Source organism: Onychomys torridus, chromosome 2, assembly GCF_903995425.1.
Source record: "Onychomys torridus chromosome 2, mOncTor1.1, whole genome shotgun sequence".
Taxonomy (NCBI): Eukaryota; Metazoa; Chordata; class Mammalia; order Rodentia; family Cricetidae; genus Onychomys; species Onychomys torridus.
Genome location: NC_050444.1, coordinates 10,200,943 through 10,221,961, shown reverse-complemented (window position 1 = coordinate 10,221,961; position 21,019 = coordinate 10,200,943). Strand labels below are relative to the sequence as shown.

General features: G+C 38.9%; 1 protein-coding gene across 2 annotated transcripts in view; it reads left to right on the top strand.

Moving 5' to 3' along the window:
- The window catches only part of Ca8 (carbonic anhydrase 8), a 104,031-nt gene extending 85,861 nt beyond the window's left edge, over positions 1 to 18,170 (top strand). For both annotated transcript variants that reach the window (XM_036178683.1, XM_036178684.1), the window contains exon 9: positions 15,844 to 18,170. The gene's annotated coding sequence lies outside the window, so the exon portion shown is untranslated. The remainder of the gene's footprint in view (positions 1 to 15,843) is intronic.
- Positions 18,171 to 21,019: the final 2,849 nt, after the last annotated feature.

Here is a 21,019-nt window from a genome sequence, read left to right as displayed (position 1 = left end):
TGCTTTAGGCCAAACCTCAAAATAGATAAGCTGAAGAGCTAGAATGAACTAAGTCCAAAATCACTTTTGAGAATATTTTCTGACTGATTGTGGGTGTGACCAGGGAAAGACATTCATGGTTTCTGCCCTCATAGATCCCAGAGTCTGAGGTAAGAAGTATTACAGTAGAGAAATAGGACTCAAAAATACACAGCTGCGCTGGGCGGTCATGGCACACACCTTTAGTCCCAGTACTCAGGAGGCAGAGCCAGACGAATCTCTGTGAGTTCGAGGCCAGCCTGGTCTACAAAGCGAGTTCCAGGAAGGGTGCAAAACTACACAGAGAAACCCTGTCTTGAAAAAAATTACACAGTTGCAAATGTTAATATATTATGTGAATGAAAAGAACTAAGGAACTTAGTTGCCAAAGGAACTTCTAGGAAGGGAATATCTTTCTGAAAAGGCCTCAAGGCGTACTTGCCATGGAGGAGGTAAGATATGGGTGCATTGAGGTCCCTGAAGGAAAGCCTGGTGTGTTTAGAGTATAGAAATAAAGGGTGAAGTAGGTAAGACCCAAGTGGCAGATGTTGTCAGTCACACTAAAGTATCTTTACATTATTGTGGACATATCATGAACCTGTAAAGACTTTGACTCAGGGGACTGACTTTATCCTGTGTTTCTTTTTAATGGTACACTCTGAGAAGAAATTGAATAGATTGCATTAAAGTGGACCAGAGCATGAGTAAAAGAGTTTAGAAATCTGTTGGGTAGCCAAAATTATAGATATGGAGGCCTGGACCTTAGATTAAAAGCAGTAGTGATGGAGAGTAGGTAAGGCATAGGAAATAGAAATTGTAGATGATATCCAGTGATGAACTGGGTAAGGATGGCGGGAGATGGAATTGTCAGGTTAAATGCTGAGGTTTGGGCCTTAGGAAATCATGGGTAGTATGCAATTTAGTAAGAGCAAGAAAGCTGGCAAAGGTCATTTTTGGATGAGAAAGATGAAGAGTTGATGTTGGAGCATGTCGATAAAGAGAAACTTGTCTATCATAATAGTTGGCTGATAGGAAGGGTGCTAAAATGTCAGGTGTAGAGATGAAGAGATGCACTGGTTGGTGTTCTCATTGCGTAGAAACAACTGATGGAGGAAGGAGCTGTTTTAGCTTAGAGTTTCAGAGTTCAGTCCATGGTTGCATCACTCTTTGGGCAGAACATGATGGTACTAGAGTCCTGTGATAGGGGACTTTCCTGGGAAGCACACATAACCAAGAGGCCAGGACAGCATACAGCCCAAAGGACATTCTCTAGTCATCTGCTTCCTCCAACTAGGCATTGTCCCTACTTCTCACCCTCTCCATCAATGTCATCATATTTTGAATCTACCAAAGGATTAATCCATTGGGTAGGTCTGAGCCCCCATGGTCTAGTGTTCTGTAAACACCTTCACATGCAAACCCAGCAGTGAACTTTACTAATCTTCTGGGTATTTCTTAATCGAGTCAAGTTGAAAGTCATAAATAAGTATCAGAAAATTAGTCTGTGTAAAATATGGAAGTATTTGACATAGAGGAAAAAAATATATGGCATTCAAATGTATCAGAGGGACTATTTTACTAAGTGTTTATGAAATCTTATATGGGGATTTACAGTGTAGTTAATCATAAGACAGGAGAGTCAGGCTGTTCATTGCCTAAAGCAGTTAGTCCATTTCTTGAACAGTAAAGCTGGAAAGTTGATGTACACAGTTTGATTGGGAGACTTCCTTTACTTAGCAGTACCTGGGCTGAGGTCAAAGGTCTCCACTCTGGTGTAAGTGGCTTGGCAATGCAGGGCACATGCTGCCATGATGGAAGTTAATAGAGGGGAGGGCTACAGGTCCCACATCCTGGGCAGTCCTTAAAGGGTTGTTTGTTTGACTTTATAAATAGCTGCCCAGTGGTTTTTCAAAGGACTATCTGCCCCATCAGAAGTGAAAGCTACAGTCCTTTCAGGCACTAGCACTATCGAGCTTTATTGATCTTCCTAAAAATGCTATCGACATGTCCATCATGCACACAGATTAACAGTATCCATTGTGATGTTTTATACATAGATACTTTATGTATTTATCATGATCAACTGGGTCAGGTGGGGCAGAATGCTGAGACAGATTTTATTTCGAGCACAAGAAATACCAGAACTTGTCTGAGTGTGTGGGGAAGGAGAAGAGCATGCAGCTAAACACTTTGTTCTTGGGGGACAAGATCTTGCTACTGAAGACTTGAAAACTTGGAAGGCTGTAACCCCAGCACACACGGAAGACAGTTTTGTTAAGAGTAGGTGTTTTGCATGCTCCAAGAGAATGGAGGAAGGGAGTCCAGATTTATAGATTGGACCTGTTTGAGCCTTGCTTTCATTTTTAAATGAGGAATAGGGCAGTAACCAGAAGGGTACAAGTGGCAGTGGAGCTGGGAAAAGACCCCAGTGGAGGAGAGAGTGGATAGGTCCACAAGAAGAGACCCTGTCAGAGGGTCACAGAGAGGTGAAAGGGAGCTGGTGAGTGGAAACTTAAGAGGTTTTCAGGCCATAGTTGGCACGTTCTTGTGAATGCAATTAACTGTAAATGACATGATGTTACTGGCTTGGGTGTTTGATTCATAGTTAGTCTAGACCAGAGTTGCTTCTGAGTACTTAAAGAACTGTCATTATTTTCTATGTGTCCTTTGTCCCTCTCTCTGTCTTTCTCACACACAGATACAGAAATCTCATACTCTTAATGAGATTTTGAATATTCCAGATCCTTAATTATCTGACAGAAAAGTGATGTTTGCTTTCTCTACGTTTTTAACTAATTACAATTGAGATATATTTTTTTTTCAAAGAGGGAAATTCTTCAAAATTTCTAATTCTGATTTTGTCCTTTTCTGAATGCAATTTTATCCTTTTGTCTTGAAATGTAAAATATAAATGTATTCATAGTTCTACATAAAATTATATTGGGAAATCAGATTTATGGATGTGTTCTTTTTATTTGATATTTAATAATGCCCTAAGGCACGTAATTCAAATTTTTATTAAAGTGAAATTATTTGATAGTCGGCCTTTGAATTTAATGCATGAATGTTTTATTTAAGATCTTGGAATGAAGGGGGTAGGAAATTCCATGGTAGTTGTTCTCCTAAAAATGTTTAAAATAATTCAGATTTATTTCAGCTGTGCTTTTTGAAATAACTTTAGTTTTGGAATTAAAATGACAGGTTTTTTAAATGTGACATTTCTGGGCATCTGGAGGGCCTTCATAAAAAGAATTACTATTCTCATAAGGAATATGAGACCTTTTTATATTAGCATTTAAGAAGTGTGAGATAGGATTTGGTAGTTGTTTATGGAATTAGCATGTAACTCACCAAGTTGCTAAGAATTCTTTGGTTTAATGGTGATGGCTCACATTTCAGGGAGACAATTGCTATTAAGGAATCCATTATTTATTGAAGTTTTAAAAAATGTTTGCTTTTATTTTTATTTATGTGTATGTGTGAGTGCATGCCACATATGTGCAGATGCACATGGAGGCCAGAAGATGGCATCAGATTCCCTGAAACTTGTGTTATAGGATGGCGTGAGCATTCTGGAGTGAATGCTAGAAACCAAACACAGATTCTCTGCAGGATCAGAAAGTTCATTGCTGAACCATCTCTCCAATTTTAATTAATCTTTGAATTTTTAAAAAATAGGATTCAGAAAAAACAAATCTTAGCAACAACAATAAATAATAGGACTTGGTACGGGGTCCAGTTCTCACATAGTGCCTGGTATCATAATATTGGTACTGATCTTTTGAAAAATAATTATTTGCCTATTTTATTAAGTGTTAGCTCAATTTAAAAGCTATTGGCTGGCCACAGAGCAGCTCACCCAGGACTCAAATATTAATCCATGCACAGGTTTTCACTAACTGCAATAAATCAATGATTTGCTTTCTGCAAGCACCAAGTATACATGTTTCTTTAAATAATTTTTCCCTCCTCAAAAATAACACAAAAACAAACAGAAAAATAAAGAAGGAAAGACCAGCAAACATCACGGAATAATCCTTTGTCAGAATTGTTGCCATTTTTCTTTCTGAATCTTTGAAGTTTTCCTTTACTGTGTTGAACTTTTCCCAACATGTGCTTTTACAGTTAATGATTTTTGTCTTCTTAGCTTTGATGAAGCAATAGCTACCATCGATTTCATATCTGGTTTCTTTTGTAACCAGAAAGAATTCTAGGCTAGAAAAACACAAAGCATTATGGGAAAGGGGGGACTGTGTGAAAAGGTGAGGTGTGTCTCAGTGTTGAAGCCTACTCATTCCCTCCAGATAAATAAAAAGCTCAAAGGTAGATTTTTCAGCCAGCAGAACTTGGCCTTGAATCACTTAACAGAGTGTCCAGCAAAAGCAAAAGTATCAAGGGCTCCACAGATAGAGCTCTTTTTTTATTTCCTGGATCCTACAGAATTCCCTCAGAATGAAATAGATTGTCCAACATTTACAGAATGATTTCAGGAAAGTGCCTAAACACCAAGGATGCCTAAGTCATCTCTTATGTTTTGATTGTGTGATATAAAATTATTATTAGTCTGAGAGTGAAAAATATCAGAACTGTGTAGGCTTTCTTCAGGATTACTGTACTACGAAAGTAACTCCTGCCTTGAAATATGTCCCCTTTCCTTTTCATGTTTTAGAAATGTTAAAAACTTATTGTGTATACAAATTCTGAAGTGATTTAATTTTTTCACCTGAGGATTTGGAAAAGAGATAGTTTGAGAAGTAAAGCAAGATTTTGCAGACAAGAACCAATGTTTTGTTGACTGTTATGTTCTGATCCCTGAAATACAGTCAATATCATGATTTTTAATGCCAAGGAATGTTTTCAGAAGAAAACTATCATAGCTGTGGCCAGTGTATGCGGTCTAAGCATGATCTCTTTGTCTGTTGTCCTTTGCTCAAAAGATGTATGTTGACATAAAAAACGGATTTAAATAGGCAGCTAAGAGGACATATGTCAGCTAAGGGAAGAATTTACTTCTAGGAGTGGTAAGGAAGACTTTTCCTATAAATAAGTAGATCAGACCTTAGACCAGGCTTTTGGGAGGTGCCATGGAATAAAACCCTCTCAGTTCCTATGTGGTGGTGTTGACAGGAACCCTGCTGGACAAGTTTATCCCGGTAGATCTCTTGGGTGCCTTTGACTTCTGGGCTGATGTGGTGGACGTGCCTGCTTCTGTCTCCACTAACTTTGTCATGTCAAAGGCAAATTAGAGGAGAGGCAGCAGGAAAGTGAGCAGGGGTTGAAACTAGTAAGGTTTCTCCAGCTAGAAAGGTAAGAGCTAAAAATATAATTCAGGGAAGTTGCCAAAAATGCTAAAAAATTAGTGCAGAAATCTCCAGAAATAACACACTCTTCAACCAGGATTTTAAGAAGACACTCTTAGGTACTGCAGCAGTCTTTGTCTCCTCCTCATAGCAGGATGCACCGTAGAAGCACGAGCGCACAGAAAGGCTCTCCCGTGCTGGTGTCCCTTCTGATTGAAAGCCTTAAAGGGAAAACAGAGCCTGTCGTCAGACTCTTTCTCTGTCCTGCCAGCCAGCTCTCAAATAATGACAGAGACTTCTTATTAATTATCAAAGCTTGGCCTTTAGCTTATTCTTGTCCCACTAGCTTTTATAACTCAATTTAACCTGTTTCTCGTCATCTACATTTTGCCTCTGGGTTTTTACCTTTCTTTCATTCTGTGTGTCCTGCTTTCCTGCTTCCGCCATGTCTGGCTGGCTAGCTGGACCTTGACATCTCCCTGGAGTCTCCCTCTGTCTCTCCCAAGCCTAGATTCCTCCTCCTACTTATTCTCTCTGTCCTCCAGTCCTGCCAATCCTTCCTCTGCCTAGCTATTGGCCATTAAGCTTTTTATTAGACCAATTAGGTGCCTTAGACAGGCAAGGTAAAATAGCAACACATCTTTACTTAGTAAAAAAAAAAATTCCACAACATAAACAAATGTAACACATCTTTATATACTTAAACTAATATTCCACAACATAAACAAATGCAGGACAGCTTTACATAGTTAAACTAATATCTCACAGCATAAACAAATGTAACGCATCTTTGAATAGTTAAACTAATATTTTACCACAACATAATCAAAGTAGGACTAGTAATTTGCCCAACAATTTTCCAAATTAGAAAAACCCAGAGAACTTCCAAGAATGTCAGATTGACTATTTACAATTTAGCCTGCTCCTGGGTAACATTAGATAGTTACAGGAATTGCTAGCCTGTCTTTCAAGCCTCTCCCCCACCACCCAGGAACTTACCATTAGGAAGTTCTGAGTATTCTAGTGGCTTCTGACTATTTAAATGCAGTTTATATTTGAGGGACCACACTTTTTGTTCACCAAGTCTTTCCCAAGTAAACTGGCCTTAGTAGCCTTTGTTTCCTTACTGGGGTTTAGATCTTTATCCATTTAGCTTTTAATTTCTGTCTTCTAATAATGTGGGTAGGAGTAAGTGCTATTCTCCACTTACTCCACTGAAGTATGAATTCCTGTGTATTGGAATTAAGTCCATTTGTAAAATACTACATTAGGTTGGTTTTCTTTCCATAAGACTTCCAAGAATCTTCACTACATCCTGACAGTCTGGTATAGGAAACAACACTGCCAACGTTTAGCCGGAGAGCAGCAACAGGGTGTAGAGTGGCACTGTGTGGAAACCAAAGCATTCTTGTGGTTCTGGAAGACCTAAAGTGGTGAGGCTGAGCAGAGCTAGCAGATGTGCGGATCAGAGACCCCCTGTTTCTTCATGCCTCTAGAAAAGGAAGGGCAGGTCTAGGGTGTGCTCTTTTCCTTTGGGTGTGTTAAAGGTGTTGTGGACTCAGCAGATGGATTCACAGTCCTTTTCACCAGCGAGGCCCTCTGCTGGCTGATGTTACAAGATGGGCTGTGCAGACCCAGGCTGCAGCCTCACCTTACTCCTGTTTCTTCCATATCACCTGTTTCTGTGTGTTTTCTTTCTGATAGCTTCCTGTGCCATCTAGTATCTCATACATCTCATCGCCACCTGCCAAGTTAGCATCAGACTACCTAAAGCTCCTAAGGAAAGACACAGGTACCAGACAGCACTTGGACTCATATGCTAATCCCAGCTGGTTGGCGGTAGCTGTCTGGAGAGTGTTAATGATTCTGAATTCATCTATGAGTACCATGGGAAAGAGTAATGGGACTGCCTGGCAGTGCCTGCCGTTGGTATGCATTGGTTTTCTATTCTTCCTTGCAGCCCATAATGGAAGGTAACATTATTAACATGTGACTTTAGCTATGGAATCCTTTGAAATGAGCTTTGAAAAATTTATCTGCATTAGCCAATACTGTGTTGCCTTGTGTTAACCATTACTGAGAAAGCAGAGAAACAGGTCAAAATGGTTGAATCCCCTGACTGACTTTGTCAATATTTTCGTCATTTGTGTAGAGGTTAAGGTCCAGGTTACCTCTCCAGTGCTACATTTCCTAGTACTATATAGCATATTGCTTACAAGCAGGAAGTGCTTGAGAAATCAGAAGTCTTGGGGCTAGAGGGACAGTTCAGCCATTAGAGGCTAAGACTCATAACCAAAAGGTCAAGAGCCTGGGGTCTCAGGGTAAAATAGAAATGGCATCAGTGTCGGTGAGGAAAGAATGGTAGCTCTGGTCCCTCTGTGTGGGGCAGAAGTCCTCTCCTAAAAATGGGGAAGGTCTAGTAACTGCCTTCTATTTGGGCCTCTGTGACAAAGTCCCAGGAGTGGGGGTAGCTCTCAACAACAGAAATGGCTTTCTCAGATTTGGAGACTATGAAACCAACCTCAGGCTCAGGAGACAGAAGACTGCCTGGGATGGCTCATTTCCCAAACACAGAACAATCCCTTCTTACACACAAAGGTACTCCCTAGGTTTGTAGAGTCCCCTTCATGAGTAAGCCAATGCCAGTCACATGGGCTCTGTCTCCAGGGTCTAACCTCTCCTCCAAGGCTCTTCCTAATACCAACACTGTAAGAACTAGGGGGCAGAGGAGAGGACATAAACAGTTAGACATTTAAGTATGCATAGAAGGAAACTTGTATCAGGAAAGTGGATGCTGATATGAGCCTCCCAAGGCTAAGTAGTCATCTACTTGGAAATATTTTTAATAAGAATATAACCAGAGACAAATGGTTGCTTTAACTGTAAGTTTTAGAAAAAAATTTAAGTGGTATATACACATAGGTATGCTGAACTCTCTGGCTATTTAAATTTTACTTAAATATCCCAGTTAGTTGTTTTCATAACAGAGCTACAACACTATGCCTAGTACTTTTGACAGACTCTGAAATATTAATTAAAATTATATAGAGATTTCTCCAGTCAAGAAATATATGAAAAGATAGCAGTTCCTCAAAATAAATTGCTAAAATTGTAAAGCCCTGACAACTTCAGACAGATTTATTTTCCATCTCTGTGCTTGTTAAAGCACACCCAGCAAGTGGTCTGCTTTCTTACTGGTCTCATTTCGGTGTTGTCATTGTTCACTCTGCGATGGGTTTTGTTAGGAACTTAAGGTATTCTGTGCTTGCCTGCAGAAAAAGTACATGGTCAGAGACTTCAAGAAGCAGGCACTGGACTGGATCTCCAGACACTCTTTAATCTAGTCTTTTGTCTGAGAGGTTCTCAACTGAATTATTCCAAATGGTTACTCACCATACTAAGATTAAAAAAACAAAAAACAAAAACAAACAAAAAAAAAAACCAAACAAACAAAAAACAAACAAACAAAAAACCCCGAAAGTTTTGCTCCCTGTGAATACCTCCTTCAGTCTTTACACCAGCATAATATCCGAAGGATACATTCCATCAGCTTCATGAAGTACTGTGCTTACTGCTCACTGCTGGGATGCCATCTGGATGGTGGTACTCTTTATTTATTCTCAGTAAATACGTATTTCTGATCAACATAAATGGTTGTATTTTAAGTGTTCTCAGATTTGCACCATCCTTCTGTCCACACTGAATGATTCCTACACCCGTGTGCCACAGAAAGACAGCAGTGATTTTTTTTTTTGCAGGCCTGCAAGTTCATTCTGATTTTTCAAGAGCTCACTATGTTTCTGTAATGTCATTTTTTTTCTTTACAGAATGAATATAATTAGTGGATCACAGCAACAAAATTGCTGTAAGGCTAAAGAAAAGAAATAACAATAACAATGTTGCTAACAATCAAAATTAGTCATTTAGGGCATATTTTGGTACCTGAAATATTTACATAGGAAATAAGATGGAAACCCACCTTTACTTAGGAGATACATTGCAAACAAATGCTTTCTCATAATAGCTGCCCAAATCCCAATTCAACTTAATTTCATTGACTTTGCTTTCTAGACTACTAAAAGAATTAAGCCCGAACTAGAGAAAAATGAAGAATATGTGCTTTCAATTAAGAAGTAATTAGACACTCAATCACCCTTACAACACACCAGGGAGTGAGGGAAGAAGAAGACAAATGTGACTCACTGTGGTGTATAAAATGGGTTTGTTAATTAGTTTAGTGCTAATTGAGATTGAGAAAGTGTCACAATATCACATAGGCTTGCTTCTGAATACTTTTAAATGCTAAGTTGAGTGTTTCCTAATTCCAGTGCAGAATAATGCGGAGATTATTGAGCAGTAAGATTTATCCTACAGAGTGGGTAAAAGTTTCTATACAGATGCTCATGAGTGATGGAGAGGCCTGTGCTCTTGCCTTTATTTTAGAGATAAACTGAGGCAGAGAAGAACTGAGTAGAATGCTTAAGGTCACAACCAGTGAAGCCACTCAGATCCTGGTGGGATGAACTCCTAGCTCCGAGTTACTTAGCTGCACCTCTTGGATCTCTGCCTCCTCACCCTTTTAGGTAATTCCCTGGGGATGAGATTATCTGAGGAGGAGGAGGGGAGAATGTATGTGTTCTCACTTTATGGAACACATTGCTGGTTCCTCTGAGGTTTCCTGATTCACATGTGCCACCACGTGAGTATTGTATAGACTGAGGTTTTGTCATCCAGTCCACCTCTGACCTTTGGCGCATCCTCTTTCCCTCCCCACCCCAGGCTGTAGCAAGTTAACCTAACATTTCTTTGCTTTTTGTTTCCATGACTCCGAATATAATTGGTAAATATTTGTGGTTAAAAATTCAAGTGACACAGCACCCAATGAAGCAGTGGCTGACATCTCTGCTGCCAGTGACAGCCATTGGCAACCCTAGGTGTCCCGGCATGGGTGGAGGCTCTGCAGCAAGTATCTGAGGGTAGCATGAGTCCCTTGGCATGGCCACAACAGAGTTATTGATACTTCTTTTTCCCTCGCTTAAAGAAAGGTGGTGGGGAGGCTACAAGGAGAAAGTGAGATCTATGTGTTTAACATCATCATTTGTTCTGCAGCCTAAGTATGTAAGGACTATTACATGTGTGCATTTGGTCTCTATGTGCATCTGTGTATCCATGCGTATAATGACCCATATGGGGTAATTCTTTGCATACTGTCTGTCTGCTCATTTGATGCTGTCTTCTTGTCATTGAATAGCTGCATATCATACTTTTAAGTGTGTGTTTCAGATAGGTTATTTTTCTAAATTTTAAAGATTCATTTATTTTATGTGTATGAGCATTTTATCTGCATGTATGTGTGTGTACCATGTGCATGCCTGCCGTTCACCATTGGATTCCCCTGGAACTGGAATCAAGGCTGTTTATGAACTGCCTGGTGGGTACTTGAACTGAACCCAGACCCTTTGGGAGAGCAGCAAGTGCTCTTGATTGCCAGGTAATCTCTCCATCCATGCTAGTTTTAAGCATGTTCTGAAATTTATTTACACTTAGGTCATTCCCAGTGTTCTAGTGACAAATTCTCTTAACATACTCTTAGTAGCCAGGTGGTGGTGGTGCACGCCTTTAATCCCAGCACTCGGGAGGCAGAGCCAGGCAGATCTCTGTGAGTTCAAGGCCAGCCTGGTCTACAGAGGAAGTTCCAGGAAAGGTATAAAGCTACACAGAGAAACCCTGTCTCAAAAAACAAACAAACAAACCTCTTAGTAATGTAATTATTGGAGTTTTATTTTAACTCAGAGAAAAGATACTCACCTCAAGAGTTGTGTCAGTCCATACACCAGCTGGCTAGGTGTTCCTCTTCACTTTTACCAGCATCCAGTTTTTAGGGAATTCTAATCATTGCCAATCTGCATAAGGATGACTTTTTTTGCATTACAGCGAGTTCCTTGGTCCTTGGCTCATTCCCAACACCCCTGTTCAGTTCCCTCTTTTTGTCTAGTGGTGTCACTAAATGCAATGCTTGTGACATTAGTGTGGACAAGGCCCTTTACCAGTCTCTTCTGGTGGTTCTCACATGTTTAAAATTTCCAGATAAACTAGAGAATCATTTTATCAGAAGAATAGAAATAACAAAATACAAGAAGAAAAAGGAAGGAAAGAATACTACCAGAATGTATGATTTGTGTTGTGTATCACTTAAGAGAGTTTATTTCTTTATAATATTGAGGGACAAAGGGTAGATATTTGCTTAGTACAATTACTGTAATTTTGTCATTCATATTTTTTAAGACTATATTTCATATATTTTGTCCCTCCATTGAAGTTACTCTGGGTGGCATATTTGGGCAGAATTGACTGGGTGTGGCTGGACAGTGAACACAGTGATGATGAATGCAGACCCTCCACTGGCTCCCCACCTTGGGCAAATTATAAGTAGTCATTCAGCTTTTGCTTCTTCATAAATGAAATGGAGGCATCAGGTGTTCTAAGTTCCTAGAGCTGTGTTAGAACTTAAGCGAAGATTAGCATTCACAAAGCATGAGCACTCACTGTCACCATGATGGTTGTGATGGTCCATATTGACTATTATCTTTTTCCATTTTATTTTTATATTGATTAATGTTTTATGAAAACCATAATTTGTTAGGTTGGTTCCTGCTTTTCTAATGATGTTTATGTATAGTTTCTAATAACTCTCAGTTGCTTATTTTGAGTTGTCTAGCTAAACCATAGTAGTATTTGTTAATAATAACAATTTTATGAATTTCTAATTTGAACGATTCTTACTCTGTTGTACCAATGGGTACTTCTGTGAACTATAAGTAATTAACTGTGGCATCTGCTGTCCTTATTTCTGATGCTTTAATCTCTATACCAGAGGCCTGTGTCTCGTGTCTTTCCTTGGAGTGTCCAAAAACAATTGCCTCTCCTGGTCTCTCCCTTTCTCTTCTTTGGTGTTTCTTTGTTTTCCTTTCTGTGATTAGTGGCTATATGAGGAAAGCAGGTAGCTATGTACCCTTGGTTGTAATAGAAGCACGTTGAATTTCAACCTCTTTCTTTTGTGTGAGATTGTTCTGAGATGCCTTCAGGAACTTTCAGCCAGGACTGAGACAGGTATTCATATCTAAGACCAAGTCAGGGGAACTTGTACAACCCACCCCAAGGAAGTGCCACTTGTGCCCAGAAAATGGCCAGTTAAAAAGAGTTTTCATTAGCACATCACCATTTTTTTAAGTTAAAATTTTTTTAAGATATTTTTATTGTGTGTGTACAAGTTTTTTGCCTACATGTATGTCTGTGTACTATGTGTGCACCTGGTACTTTCAATATCAGACAGGGAGTTTGGATTCCCTGAACTGAGGTTGGAATGGCTGTGAGCTACCATGTTCTAGGTGCTGAACCAGGTCCTCTGCAGGAATGAGTGCTCTTAACTGCTGAGCCATCACTAACCCCGTGTCTACATTGTTATTTGTTTATTCTTCACTCATATGACATCCCTACACCCCAGTTTCCCCTCCATCCTCTCCTTCCAGATTCTTCTCTCCCCACCTCTCCTCTTTCTTAGATCCACTCCTCCTTTGTCTCCCTTCAGAAAAGAGCAGGCCTCCCAGCGATATCAACTCAACATGTCATAACAGGTTACAATTAGACTAGATATATACCCTCATATCAAGACTGGATGAGACAACACAGTAGGAGGAAAAGGGTCCCAAAAGCAAGCAAAAGAGTCAGAGACAGCCCCTGCTCCCACGGTTAGGAGTTCCACAAGGACATCAAGCTATACAACCATGATATATATACAGAGGATCTAGCTGAGACTCCTACAGGTTCCCTGGTTGTCAGTCCAATCTCTGTGAGCCCCTATGAGCTCTGCTTAGTTGATTCTGTGGGCTATGCTCTTGTTTTAAAAGGGACACGTCAGTAGATAGTCAATTAGCTGAATCAGACTTTTTGTCCCTGACATCAGCCTCTGACCTTCGGCATCCTCTGAGGGGCAGGATGTGTGCACACGTGCATTTGTATTGTTCGCAGCTTTTCAGGAAATTCTCTAAAGGGATCTGAATTGCATTCATTCCGTGGGGTCTCTTTATAGATGACAAATTAAGGTTGAAAATAGGCATATGAAAGATAACATCTGTTATAATTATATTGAAAGAATTGATTTAACAGACTCTTTAGAATGTGGTCATTCTTGAAGGTTATTATTGTGAATAATAATCATTGCAGAACAGAAAATGCACTCTACATTTAAGCTTCCCTGTTTATGGTTAGACAAATGGTTATTTGGAAGACTTCCCAAAGAGGAGAATACAAGCCTGATTACCTCTGTTTACTGTCATTTCTTTAGATTGTTTTATCAAACAGATTCATATTCTGATGACCAGATGACATGGTTATCAGAAAGAGTTTAGAAAATACACAGAATGCATCAAAAGGAATGTTTGTCACAAATAATGGTCACTGATTGAGCACTGACAGTTTTGTTTTTACCACAAATCACATTAAAATAACAGAAAAGCAAACTTCTTTAAGTGTGCAAACTCACAAGGATGAGAAAGCGAGAGGAAAGACGGAGGTAGCAGTGCCTTAGAAGCTGGAAGCACTTGGTGGCACAGTGATGGAGGTAGCAGATGTCTTCATGATACTCTCAGAGGCCTGGGGATTTGCAACAGGTGTTTCTGGACATTGGGAGGCATTAGCTGTGTTGGTTGAATACCGTTTGAGAAGCAGTTATACCTTCAAACCGCCTCTACAGCCTGGCAGAAGCCTGGAAGTACTTACCTTGTAGAGAGGACAGAAGAGTTGGTGTTAGAAAACTTAGGCTGCCTCACTAGAATAGGGTGGAGGAAGCACTTCCTGAGAACCCACTGTTTCTGGTCTCTTCCTCCCCACCCAGTCTCTTGTACACTGTCAAAAAGACAGTCTACTTTCCAGCTGACCCAGAACACCTGGGATGGCAGTAAAGTGAGATCCCAGACAAGACATCAGTCAGTGCAGATGTGGCTGAGTTGGTTATGAGCTTCTAGAAGAGGTTTCTGCAGAGATGGAAATGCAAAGACCGGAGCTTACAATATAGCCTGGCAGGACTCGAACTTGCTATATAGACCAGACTGGCCTTGAACTCAAGGAGACCTACCTGCCTCTGCCTCATAAGTGCTGGGATTAAAGGTGTGTGCCATTTTTGCTCAGCCACAACATATGCCTTAGCTTCTTGAAGCAAGTAGGACCATTGATAGATAGTATTGGATTGAATTAATTATGAAACATCTTAGATGCTTATTTAATTCAGAGAAAGCAACATGCAGGAAAGAAAAAAATCAAGTGAAACATGTAGTTTCATTCTGAATATTATTATTATTACTATAATATAAAATAATTGATTCAGCCAAAATTACAGTATAAATATATTTGCAGGGTGGGATCGATGTACTTGTCTTTGGCGGTTTATCTCTGTGTGTTGGGGAGGAGGGACTGACCAGGGGAAAGAACTTCAAATCTTCCCTGGCCATTGGGATGGTCAACAACTAATACTCAAGTAAAGTGGATGATATCATAAATCATTCGTGGAAAGAATTGACTAGAAAGTTGCTGAATGTGAAAGAGAGTACAAGTAGTTTTAATGTTTGTACATTTTTACTTATTTAATTAGTTAAATGGCCTCAATATAATTTTGATACAAATAAAAAACAAGTAAAATAGAAACACCTGCTGTCATTTTATCTTACTTTTTTTGTGCATGTACATACACATGTGTGTGCAATGTGCACACATGCACATGTGAACTCTTCCTTGGAGCATTTACTTTGGATCAGGTAACATACTGGGCCTACATTATCATGGTGGGGAGCATGGCAGCAGTCAGGCAGGCATGACACTGGAGCAGTAGCTAAGATCTTAGCATCTCGAGACACAACCCTGAGGCAGAGAGAGCTAACTGGGAATGGCCTGGGCAATTAAGCCTTCCCACAATGACATACCTCCACCCACCCCCTAATCCTTCCCAAATGGTTCCTCCAATTAGGAACCAAGTATTCAAACAGATGAGTCTGTGGAAGTTATTCTTATTCAAATCACCACATTGGGAAACCTGTGGGTTGCTATACCCCCAAAGTACTGTGCCATGTATTATTCTACATTTAACTATGGAATTAGTAAGACCTTTAAGATGCTTTTGGACCAGGGAGAAATGGTTACTGTCTAGCTGTGATCATTACACATGAAATTGATATCAATTTAAAGCTTCATTTTTATTTATTAGATCTGACATGTAAGTGTTTCATTTGTAATATAGTATTAATTTGGTTGAAAATACCTGTGGCTGTGATATTGTACTCTAATTCTTTCCGACATAGAAGTAAAATTATGGTAGACCTTGTAAGAAAATGACAAAGATAGCAAACCTGTGAAGATATTTTAAAATTTCTACATTCTCTCATGTCTAATTTTTACTGTCTTTAATTGGACTCTAGCAAGGCTGTATACTGTAGAGGGTGCCCATAATCTAACTGCTTCATTCTCTCGCCTGAAGGAGGAAGACAGTGGTCCCATGGAATCCTTGGATGAGGAGTGGAACCTCCTGAGTGGCAGCTTCACTTTAACCCTCAAGCCTGCATTGTCTTCAGCTTTCCCAGCTTGATGGATATCTGTGACCATTGTCTGCACACATGCTGTTCTGAAATATTAGAAGTGGCTGTTAAAAGAAATTCAGTGTGTGTGCACATACCACAGCTGCTGATATTCAGACTTCTGCACATACTGCTTATTGATTATGTGTAGAAAGAATGAAAGTAGTTTTTAGACCTGTTAATATAACTGTATCATATATCAGTATGAGACAAAAGAAAGCCTCCACATTTCTGGAGCCAAGTTGTTCATTTCCTGTCTGTATTAGAAAATATGCTCATCCCCAGCCTAGTGTAATTCTTGATAATAAAATAAGAGTTTTGATTCACAACAGCCTAGAACTTCAAAATACAACATGAAAGAGTCATAAAAATTATTGTGTGTGTTTTTTTTAATTATCATACCAAATTTAATATTAAGCTGGATTGTTATAGTAAACAATTTTGGAATTAATGCAAAAATACTTTATATATTATTTTTTAAAGAATTTAACTAATATAGTTAGAGCATATCTGAAACTATGGCTTCTACGAAGTTAAGAATAGCATAAGAAATAAATAGGAAGAAAGATGGGCACAGCGATAACTTTGTTTTTCATAATAGAAATAGAATTCAGTAGTATACTAGATTAATTTAGTATTGGACACTCTGTAAGTCTTCAAATACTCTATAGATTGCACTTCTGTGCTGAGGTAAGATAGGGTTGACCATACCCTTGTGTTAAGAGTGACTCTCCATTTAGCATGTCTTTAGTCACGGTTCAGTGTGACAGAATGGTGTAAAGCAGTAGAGATACTGGCAGAGAGCAAGAACTTAAATAAATGGTTTTTGGTGGCTGTAACTGATGGAAAAAAACCAAATCAATTTGGAGGGATTTTGTGGTAGGTAGAGTAACCACCTGTTCAGAGATTTTAGATCTGTTGGGTAGAGGCTGCATTAATGGAAACAATACAAATAAAAAAGTCACAAGAGACCTCCAGAAAACAGAAGCAAAGAAGGTTCAATGTAGAGTCCTGGACAGGAAGGAAGACTAGAGCTGTGGTCCTGGGGAAAGTGAGAGACAAGAAGGATCAGCAGACCCAGAATACAACAGAGCAGCCACATGCAGGCCTCCAATGGCACAGACAGGGCCTGGATACTTCCTTTTTGCAGCTTTTAGTATCTGCTAAAAAGAAAAGGGCAAAGTATAGGTTAAATCAAAATACAAACAAACAACAAAACCACCCTAAAAACAATCTAAATCCAGGGTAGCACTATGAGATGTGATCAGCCATAGCTGCAGGAATGTCGTAGTTTATAGTTACTGGACCAGCTCTAAATACTTTCATGCTTAGCATGCTTAGAACTTCTCTGGTAGACCAGTGACTGGAGCACAAGCAGGCACAGGCCTCTGTGTCTGCACTCCTGCAGACTTGGACTTGAGTTCTTGGTTTTCATGTGTCCAACTTCCTTCAGTATCTAACCATCTGACCCTGAAACATGTAAAGTGGAAAACGTAACAACAAAAACTAATATAATTGACCTCCACATCTAACACTCACATGTTTATCCTCTGGTCTAAGATGAAAATTTCATAAAGCAACTAAAATTATTTTCTGAGTGTTTTTGTAAATGGCTATTTAAGATTAGTATCCATGGTGAACCTTCGTAGTCTTTATATTCTTTTTTATATCTTTTATTTATTTATTTTGGGAGAAGTTCTCACTGTCTAGCCTTGACTGTCATGGGTATCTCTGTGTCAGTCAGACTGGCCCCACTCTCCCAGAGGTCCACCAGACTCTGCTGGCATTAAAGGTGTGTGCCACTAAGCCCAACCAATATTTTCATGTATGATGAACCCCTTCAAGTACTAATTGCCACTAATTCACAATAGAAACACTAGTGTGTTTGTATGAATGGATTTGAAAGTCTAATTTGTTCATTGGTAAAACTGTAAATAAATATTCTCAAATCTGTATTACTCTGATGGTGAGTGGGAGAGAAGATCAAAAGTTATACAATGGGACCTGAAGTTAGAGGAGCCTTCTGGAGCACAAGTGAAGGAGGGCCTTAACTAGGAGTGTGCGGTGAATCTCCCAAATCCTGAGATCCAGAGTGAAGGCCTGAAGAACCTTCCACAAAGCTTTCACATGAACCTAAGGGTGTGTGAGGGGACATTGATCTCAGAAGGCTTCTCAGCCAAGGTAATTTCAGTCTTCTACTTGGAAAAAAATGCATGTGTTTGTGTGTGTGTGGGTACACACATGCCACAGTGTGCATGTGGAGGTTAGAGAACAGCTTTGAGGAGTTGGCTCTCTCTACCATGTGGGTTCTTAGGATGGGATCAAACTTAGGTCATCAGGCTTGGCAGCAAGTGTCATTACTTCCTGAACCATTTCCCTGGGAGTCTTACTTTCATCCTTGCTCAGTCTATCCAAAGGCTTACCAATACTCCCAAAGAACTGGTTTGATTTTGTTGGTTTTCCCTACTGTGCTTCTGTTGGGATCTGCAGTTTCTTTCATTACTTGATGCTTACTGTGAACTTAAGCTCTGCTGTTTCCATTATCTGAAAGGGGAAGATCCAGGTATTTATTTGAGATGCTTCTGTTCTAAATCAAGACATTCACCATAGTAAGTTTTCTTTGAGCACTTTAGCAGCAACCTACAGATTTTGAAATGGTACTTTAAATGTTCATTCACTTCAGTGTACTCTCTCCAATTTGCACTTTTATGTTGAACCTAAATGACAACCTATGTTGTCATTTAGAAGTGTGCTGTTTAATTTGGACATATTGGTGAGTTTTTGTATTCATTTATTATTTCCCTTTTTTTTTGTATGTGTGTGGTTAGACAACATACTTAGTATACCTGGATTCTTTACAAGGTGTATAGGCTTTCTCATGTTTCACAGAGAATGGCATAGGTATGCTGAACATGGATGCTGGCTTTCCTTTTGTGTGGTGTGTCCTATAGATGCTTAATCATTCTAATTGACTTACAACTTTGGTTAAGTCTTTTATTTCTTTATCAGTCTTCTGCCCATTTCTGTTTGTTACTGAAGGTAGATATTGAAGTTGCCAAATACTATTGTTAAGTTATCTCTCAAATTCTTTCAGTATTTTCTTTTTGAATTTTGAAACTCTGTTTTTAAGGGTATATGTATTTATAACTATTAAATTTTTTGCTTTTGAGTTTATATTCATAGTGGTTTGTTCTAGGAGATATATGTGTGTGTGTATGTATGAATTTCTGAGAATTGATTTTAGAGTTATACCAACTTGATTATTATGATCTATTTAGTTATTCCAAAATAGGCCTATAGCTTCCCTTTTTGTGCTTTTATATATATATATATATATATATATATATATATATATATATATATGCACATATATATTATATTCCTTGTCATATGACCAAAGGATATTATCTTACATCATTTATAGATATATCAACCTCAACAATATATTTTAGAGTGATTACTCTGTATGATTGTGTACATATTAAAGAGTCTGATAGAGGAGAGTAAATATATATTCATAGAGTTTATTATTTAATCTTATTTGCCACTCTCTTTATGCTCATTTGGTTCCAGATATACAATTTACTGAAATAGTGTCAGTTATCTATCTAGTTCTGCTTTGTTCCCATCTGCTTTTATACTGTCATTGTCAAGAATGTGCCTTTGTGTGTGTTGTAAGTCTAACGGTACCATGATGTAGTAGTGTTTTATATAGTTGTCTTTTAAGTGATAGTATACATAAGAATAATGCTTATTCTCCAAGAACTTAAAGTGATAGTATAAATAAGAAATGCCCCCCAATGCTCTTTTATAATGACCTAATTACATTTCCTGTGTTGTGTTTTTTTTTTTTTTTCCAGAGGTTTAGATTAATGTCTGGTATCTCTAGGCTTCAGGCTGAGGATCTTACTTTAACATTGTTTTAGGGCAAGACTACAAGAAGTCCTCTTGGTTTTTGCTTAGACATAAAGTCTTCATTTCACCCTTGTCTGTGAAACTTGGTTTTCTTGGATATAAGATTTTTCGTTAATGTCTGTCAAACAAGTGATGGCTGACTGTCTTCTAGGATGGACAGTTTCTGGTGTGCTGTTATCAGTTCTACTCACTTCTAAGTGACAAGTTGCTTTTCTCTGTGGTTTCCTGAATCTTCCTCTCCCTTCAGCATTCCTACTGTGATGTCTCAGGATCTAAATCTGTGTTTATGTTATTGGACTTGTTTGATTTTCTTGAATATGTAGAATAATGATTTTCTGTCAATCATCAAAAGCATTTTTTCTCATAGATTTAGCACATACAACTTTTTAGCAGTATTTCAGTGTAAACTAAAGGAAAAGGAACCCATGCCTTCTTGCTCATAATCCTGGCCCTGGACTGGAATATTAATCTTTATAAGGCTGCATAGGAGAGGGAAAGTTTTGGGGTTCATAGTTCAGATTAAATGTACTCATGGATTTTATTAAGTTAGGAAATACTCTGGAATAAATGTTTCTGCTTTTTATGTGTGCTCTTTGGACAGTTTCCAAGTGTACACAGGAAAGCACCTGTGTGGACTCACAGATATAGAACTCTATCTAGTATTCGTGTTTTTGTCTACTTTCTTGTTGCAAGATATGTGATCATACTGGGAACCCCAAAATTGTGTTATTTATTGGAAAAAAAAATGTGTTTCTAGTTGTGGTGTGGCTCAGCCCTAGAAGAAACCTTTAATACAATAGTTTCTGCTTGAATATTGTAAACAGGATTAAATAAAGTCAACCACAGGTCAAGAGGCAGAGCAAGCAACCAGTTGGCAGGAAGTGAACAAGAAAATACCATAGAGAGTTAGAGGGAGTTAGGAGCATGGTTAGCGAGATCCATAGGAAATAGAAAGGAAGGACATTTAATTGGAGTTTGAGGGTTTTGTCCTGAGAAGGCATAGGAGAAGGGGAGCAGGCTTCAGGGGTGTTGGCTGAGGAGGAAGGCCAGTTGGGTGTTTTCACTGCCTCTCAGAGCTATCAGACTTTCACTCCAGCATCTGGCTCCTGAGTCTCTATTGGTAAAATTTAATGATTGAGAGTTTGTTAAAAACAACACTTTCTG